Here is a 7042-nt window from a genome sequence, read left to right as displayed (position 1 = left end):
AAAAAAAGAGAAGCCGCGCATGTCTCGTGCTGTCAACGTAGCGTACGCGCCTCTCTGGTCGAAAACGAGAGGACTGGCGATGAGCCGATGAGATGAGACGAGTACAGTAGTAGTTTTAGCGAGGCCCACGTCCATGGGACCCTTCCCTTCATGCTGCAAACGGACAAACCTGGAAGAATCTGGCCGCGATCGGAGAATCGCTGCGCCGTGACTACTGCGCCGCTGCTTTTATGTACGTGTTTTCCGAGCGGATACGCTGCTGGATTCTCGCCCACGTGTGCGCCGAGCGCAGACGACTGCCGCACGGAAAAGGTTTTTGACCGTCCAAGTCGTGGATTCGCATCCAGTTCCCTGCCATGCATGCATCCATCCTCCATGGCGTGCTGCGCGCACTGGATCGAGCACCACCCCCTACACTACAATTCTACAAAGGCAACGACACGGAGATGCCCGATGGGCTGTAGGGTGCAATTAACCAGCGCTGGCTAGCTAGCGGCGAAACTTGCGAGTTCCGATGCCTGGCTAGCCTAGCCATAGCCGCCAAGCTACTGCATGCCAACGGAAACCGGTCCGGTCCGGCGGCGTCGAGTCCCGATATATGCGATGATGCCGCTGCCGTCACGGGCGCGCGCGCGCGTCCCCCGGGGCCGGCGCCACTCGGTGCAGCGTCGGCCAGGAAAGCGGCCATGTGGTGTGGTGTGGTGTGGTGACATGACATGGCGGCCTACCTAGCCAGCCGGAGTACGTAGCAAAGTAATAAACCGGGACCAGCCTGCAAGTTGCGACCTGCGTGGCCCGACGAAAGCGATCAATTTCCTCTCGTTGAATTGATTCCCTTTCTCTTTCGTTGTGTCATGATTGGTTCGAGGCGGCGTTGACCTCTTGCACGAGCGAAACCCCAAAGCACCGCTCAGCCAAAGGATCCAACTGCTCCCTCCGTTTCCTTTTTAGTCTTCATATAATTTTTGTCTGGCGTTAAAATATCTCTAGTTTCACCAACCTTATAAAAAAATATCAACATTTGTAATGCCAAAGAAATATCTTTAGATTCATTATGGAATGTAGTTTCATATTACGTATGAGTGAGGTCTGAAATAAACCCTAAGATTGTAGAGCTTGATAAAAATGAACCCTCACGTCTAAGTCCCTGAAATCGGTACCCTGATTTCATTGATCCATGTCGTTTTGAACCTTGAGGTCGTATCCAAACAGAGGATTCCTACACACCACCTGCAAAGACCGGGATCCATTAAGTCAGTCAACACCTGCAGATAGGTCCCACGGGATCAAACCCCTTCCACTCAGCAGCATCGCCATGGACTGCACCTCGTGCGAGCGGTGTGACTCGCAACCACTTGTGGCCGTGCCAGGATCGCCGGCTGGGGTACCAGGACATGTTCGTTTTCGGTGTTAGCCATGGCTGCACAGCCAGCTTCCTACACCCGCGAGCTGTCGGACGTCTCGTCGGATCCAGCATCGCTTGGGCTGTCGGGCGTCTTGCTTGTCATGGCGTCGTCCGCGGTACCTTGCATCGCCGGTTTCTTCGTTGCTCAGGCCGCCGCGCGTCTCATCGAAGCCAGGGCCGTGGGCCTCACCGGCTCCCTTGCCACAGGCGGTGTCGCTATGCCGTGTGACTTGCTGAAATCAGGGCCTCGCATCTAGCAAGGCGTGCACACTGAAAGATCGTGGATGTCGCCTAGAGGGGGGAGGGTGAATAGGCGCTTTTAAAATAATTATGGTTTAGGCTTGAACAAATGCGGAATAAACCTGACGGTTAATTTGTCAAGCACAAAACCTACAACAACTAGGCTCACCTATGTGCACCAACAACTTATGCTAAGCAAGATAAACAACTCAGTGATAGCAAGATATATGACAAGAAACAATATGGCTATCACAAAGTAAAGTGCATAAGTAAAGGGCTCGGGTAAAAGATAACCGAGGCACGCGGAGACGATGATGTATCCCGAAGTTCACACCCTTGCGGATGCTAATCTCCGTTTGGAGCAGTGTGGAGGCACAATGCTCTCCAAGAAGCCACTAGGGCCACTGCAATCTCCTCACGCCCTCGCACAATGCAAGATGTCATGATTTCACTAAGGGACCCTTGAGGGCGATCACCGAACTCGTACAAATGGCAACCCTTGGGGGCGGTCACCAAACCCGTACACTTTGGCAACCCTTGGGACGGTCACCGGTGCCCGTCAAATTGCTCGGGCGATCTCCATAACCTAATTGGAGACCCCGACGCTTGCCCGGAGCTTTACACCATAATGATTGAGCTTCGAACACCACCAACCGTCTAGGGCGCCCAAGCACCCAAGAGGAACAAGCTCAAGGGTACCAAGCACCCAAGAGTAATAAGCTTCTCAATTTGTAACTTCCACGTATCACCGTGGAGAACTCAAACCGGTGCACCAAATGCAATGGCAAGGGCACACGGAGTGCCCAAGTCCTTCTCTCCCAAATCCCACCGAAGCAACTAATGCTAGGAAGGAAAATGAGAGGAAGAACAAGAAGGAGAACACCAAGAACTCCAAGATCTAGATCCAAGGGGTTCCCCTCACACAGAGGAGAAAGTAATTGGTGGAAATGTGGATGTAGATCTCCTCTCTCTTTTCCCTCAAAAACTAGCAAGAATCCATGGAGGGATTCAGAGTTAGCAAGCTCGAAGAAGATCAACAATGGGGGAAGAACTCGAGCTCAAAGGATGAGGTCCATTGGGAACAAGACCCCCTTTTATAGGTGGGGAAAAATCCAACCGTTATGCAGCCCGCAACCCGCATCTGGGTGGTACTACCGTTGCCGGAGCGGTATTATCGTTGCCACAGCGTACTACCGCTACGGCAAGCAGGCATAGGGCAACCAGGGCTGAGGGAGAAGAAGTACACGCACTAGGGCGGTACTACCGCCGATAAGCGGTATTGTTGCTCCCTACAGTCGCTAGAAAACAGAGGAGGGCAGCGAGCTGAGCGGCAGTTGGAGCGGACGTAGGAGATGTGCTACAGCTAATAAGCGGTACTACCGCGTCCTACTAGCGTCCCTACTACCGCTCCCCTGCGTGGTCCTTTAAGGAAACCCGACACGAAAAATCAAGACCACAATAGGGGCGGTAGTACCAGCGGAACTAACAAGCGGTACTACCGCCGATAGGCGGTACTACTGCCCTGACCGTGGTACTGCCGCACGCCACAGAGGCTTTAGCACTTGGATGCCTTCAAAACGCAGCTAAAGACAACGGACAAATCCAACAAAAACAGAACTGCCATAACTTCTGCAAATGAGCTCCGAATTGAGCAAATTCAAGCTTGTTGGATACAAGACAACGGGTAGCATTAAAACGGCGACAGGGGAGGTATGCCTAACAAAAAGAGGAGAGAAACATCCAACAGAGAAGAACCAGCAGAACCTCCAACATCGAAAACATCATAGAGGATGCATGTGAACTCCGTTTTCGATGAACTCGATCTTGTCATCAAGATGACCATAAGCTCCAAAACTCACAAAGAGAACCAAACAAGTGCCAAGAAAGATGATGCAAGGATGCAATAGTTTGAGCTCTCTGCTAATGATACGATAAAGCTACTCATCGAGAGCCCCCCTTGAAAGTACTACAATCAATCCTAAAACCCGGTCTCCCAACTACCACCATGAGACCGGTAAAATAGAAAACCTATCAAGGGCAAACCTTTGCCTTGCACATGGTCCACTTGAGCTAGATGATGACGAACTTGTCCTCCTCAAGATGGACCACCTTTCTTGATTGTGTTGGGTCGATGAAGACTAGATGATTGCTCCCTCATACTCCACTATGGGTGAGCCACTCTTCGGCACATCTTCACAAGTCCATTGGCACCAAAATGGACGGCAAGCTTCAAGCATTTGATCTCTTCGTGATGCTCCACTTAAATCTGCACACGGCAATCTTGATGACGATCACCACTTGATGTTTCCTCTCCATGGGTTGAGTGATATCTTCCTCTTGACGCAAGCCCATGAACACGTACCTAACCCCACATAGAACTCTCACATAGACCATGGGTTAGTACACAAAGCACAATGGACAATGCTTACCATACAATGGGATCACTTGATCCCTCTCGATACTGTTGGAAATATGCCCTAGAGGCAATAATAAAATGGTTATTATTGTATTTCCTTGTTCATGATAATTGTCTATTGTTCATGCTATAATTGTATTAACTGGAAACCGTAATACATGTGTGAATACATAGACCACAACATGTCACTAGTGAGCCTCCAGTTGACTAGCTCGTTGATCAATAGATGGTTATGGTTTCCTGACCATGGACATTGGATGTCATTGATAACGGGATCACATCATTAGGAGAATGATGTGATGGACAAGACCCAATCCTAAGCATAACACAAGATCGTGTAGTTCGTTTGCTAAAGCTTTTCTGATGTCAAGTATCATTTCCTTAGACCATGAGATTGTGCAACTCCCGGATACCGTAGGAATGCTTTGGGTGTACCAAACGTCACAATGTAACTGGGTGGCTATAAAGGTGCACTACAGGTATCTCCGAAAGTGTCTGTTGGGTTGGCACGAATCGAGACTGGGATTTGTCACTCCGTATGACGGAGAGGTATCTCTGGGCTCACTCGGTAATGCATCATCATAATGAGCTCAATGTGACTAAGTAGTTAGTCACGGGATCATGCATTATGGAACGAGTAAAGAGACTTGCCGGTAACAAGATTGAACAAGGTATAGGGATACCGCCGATCGAATCTCGGGCAAGTAACATACCAATGGACAAAGGGAATTGTATACGGGATTGATTGAATCCTCGACATCGTGGTTCATCCGATGAGATCATCGTGGAACATGTGGGAGCCAACATGGGTATCCAGATCCCGCTGTTGGTTATTGGCCGGAGAACGTCTCGGTCATGTCTGCATGGTTCCCGAACCCGTAGGGTCTACACACTTAAGGTTCGGTGACACTAGAGTTGTTATGGGAAATAGTATGTGGTTACCGAAGGTAGTTCGGAGTCCCGGATGTGAACCCGGACGTCACGAGGAGTTAGGAATGGTCCTGTGGTGAAGATCGATATATTGGATGAAGGGTATTGGAGTCCAGAAGTGTTCCGGGGGTACCAGGCTATGGCCAGCATATGACGGAAAGGTGTTTCGGGAGCCCCGGCAAGTGTTGGAGGGCCTCATGGGCCAAAGGGGAAGGGGCAAACCAGCCCACTAAGGGGTGGTGCGCCCCCACACCCTTTCCCACGTTATTTGGGGAGGTGGGGCACCTCCACCTGGCTTGGGAGGCAATCCCCCACCTGCTTGGCTTGGGGGGCAAGTCTCCCTAGGATTTTCCCTAGGGAGATCCAATCTGCTTGGCTGCCGCCCCCTAGGGGAAACCCTAGGGCGCCTCCCCCTCTCCCCTTGCCCCTATATATAGTGGAGGGGTGGGAGGGCAGCCTCACCTCTTCCCTGGCGCAACCCTCTCCCTCCTCCAACACCTCCTCCTCCTTCGTAGTGCTTGGCGAAGCCTTGCTGGAGAACCACGAGCTCCACCACCACCACGCCGTCGTGCTGTCGGAGTTCTCCCTCAACTTCTCCTCTCCCCTTGCTGGATCAAGAAGGAGGAGACGTCCCCGGGCTGTACGTGTGTTGAACACGGAGGCGCCGTCCGGTACATCTTCTACACTTTGTGAGTTGATCAACTTGATTCACTCTTGACTTAGTCTTGATCAACCTTGAATCTTTCTAACTCTCTTCATTTGGATGATATCTTGAAGGTAAACATGAATGATCACACAATCTTCTTCTTCAAGACATGCTTGCAATAAGCACAACACTCACATAACCAATCTTTGGATAATTCCTTAATAGCACCTTGGTCAACACATAAACTCCTTGAAACCAACACATGGACTTCAAGAAGAGCCTATGGACAAATCCTTCAAATATAACTCAATGCAACCATTAGTCCATAGAGAGTGTCATCAATTACCAAAACCACACATGGGGGCACCGCATATCCTTTCAACACCGCGGTAATATTCGGCAATTCAGTTACGGGGCAGCAAGAACTCGAAGCCACCCAAGGCGGAGCGCACCAGCATCTCCCTGAGATTCCTAGCACGTCGCTGCTAGCCACCATGGTGTGCTAGCTGCATGCCAGGGTTGCTGTGGTGGTCCAAGAAGTTGATTTTTGTAAATATAAATTTTGTCAAAGTTTGAAAAGTTGGACTCAACACAAATCTTATATGCCGAGTAAAAAGGGACGAAGGGAGTACTAGGCCTAGTTTAGGTTCTGTAGGATTATGAAAACACATGCACAAAAAAACATGTGATGGATATATCATGTTCATTCAATTTTTACAGGAATGAGCATGACGACCATGATAAGTGGTGTAATTGGGTGATGAAGACCATGAGAGGAGCCCATGTAGGGGTGAGAGTTAATAACAGAACTGGGTCATATTTTAAAACTTTTAAATGTTTGAGGCAGGGTGATGCAGTGTCACCCTTACTATTTGATTTAGCTGTTGATACCTTGGCTGTCATTTTAAAGCGGGTAGGGGATAATGATGTAGTGGAAGGGGTGCTTGGAAGTAATGATAACAAAGGGGTCTCCATGTTACAATACGCTGATGATACTATTTTTCTATTGCAAGGTGATGTTACAAGTGCAAAAAAAAATAAAGTTTATTTTGTGTGCTTTTGAACAAATGTCAGGGTTGAATATTAACTTTCATAAGAGTGAACTTCTTCTCTTGGCAAAGTCAATGGCAGAAAAGAAATTTACGAGGAAATTTTCACATGTAAGATGCGGGATCTACCCACGAAATATTTGGGTTTGCCTGTTTCTGATAATAGAATTAGAAACAAACATTGGAATGGGGTGGTTGAAAAGATTGAAAACAGGTGCGGCACTTGGAAAATCAGGCTGCTGGGATCTATGGCTGGTAGAATTTCTTTAGTCCAGGCCTGTCTGACTAGTATGCCCCTATTTATGATGTCCTTTTATCCCTTGCCAGTAGGTGTAAGGAAAAAACTGGTTACTATA

This window comes from Triticum dicoccoides, chromosome 4B (assembly GCF_002162155.2).
Source record: "Triticum dicoccoides isolate Atlit2015 ecotype Zavitan chromosome 4B, WEW_v2.0, whole genome shotgun sequence".
Taxonomy (NCBI): Eukaryota; Viridiplantae; Streptophyta; class Magnoliopsida; order Poales; family Poaceae; genus Triticum; species Triticum dicoccoides.
The sequence above is the reverse complement of the archived record's forward strand: the minus strand, read 5'-3'. Positions refer to the sequence as shown.